Raw genomic sequence first — 597 nt, 5'->3', positions numbered from 1 at the left:
TTTTTTTTTTTTTTTTTTTTTTTTTTTTTTTTTTTTTTTTTTTTTTTTTTTTTTTTTCCCCACTTTGACTCTCCTTCTACTCCTTCTGTTGCTTTTCTCCGCATGCGTAGATTTATTTTTAACTCTTTTTGCGTTTTTCTTGGATTAATTTTTTTCTCTTTTTGTTGCTTTTCTCATCAACGTGTAATATATTTTTTGTTTTTTTTTCTGCAGCATGTGCTGCATTTTATTCTTTTTGTTTTTTTTTCTCCACCTTGCGATGCATGTGTATATAATTTTTGTTGTTTTTTTCTTTGTTTTGGGTTTTGTTTTTATATGTTTTTTTCTTTTTCTTATTTTGCTTCTCCTTGTCTTTGTCTTTGTCTGTACAGTATTCCGCTGTCTCCTCTGTACACTCTCCTTTCTTCTGTCTTTATCGAGTTCTCTGTCTTTGTCTCCTTTTGCATTTTCTATCTGTCTCCTTCTCTGTCTCTTCTTAGTGTGTTTATCTCTGTCTTTGTCTGCGTCTGTTTTTTTTTCTGTCTTCGTCTTTTTTTCTTTGTCTTTGTTTTTCTATCTTTCTCTGCGTTTGCGTTATATGCAAACCGAAGTCAGTGC

General features: G+C 30.8%; 1 protein-coding gene across 1 annotated transcript in view; it reads left to right on the top strand.

The window, feature by feature from the left end:
• The window catches only part of EMH_0070230 (phosphatidylinositol 3-and 4-kinase domain-containing protein, putative), a gene marked incomplete at both ends in the record, with an annotated part of 4,650 nt that overhangs the window by 2,526 nt on the left and 1,527 nt on the right, over window positions 1–597 (top strand). The gene's annotated exons all lie outside the window — the stretch shown is intronic.

The sequence above is a fragment of the Eimeria mitis genome, genomic scaffold (genome assembly GCF_000499745.2).
Source record: "Eimeria mitis Houghton genomic scaffold, Emh_scaff3856, whole genome shotgun sequence".
Taxonomy (NCBI): domain Eukaryota; phylum Apicomplexa; class Conoidasida; order Eucoccidiorida; family Eimeriidae; genus Eimeria; species Eimeria mitis.
The sequence above is the reverse complement of the archived record's forward strand: the minus strand, read 5'-3'. Positions and strand labels throughout refer to the sequence as shown.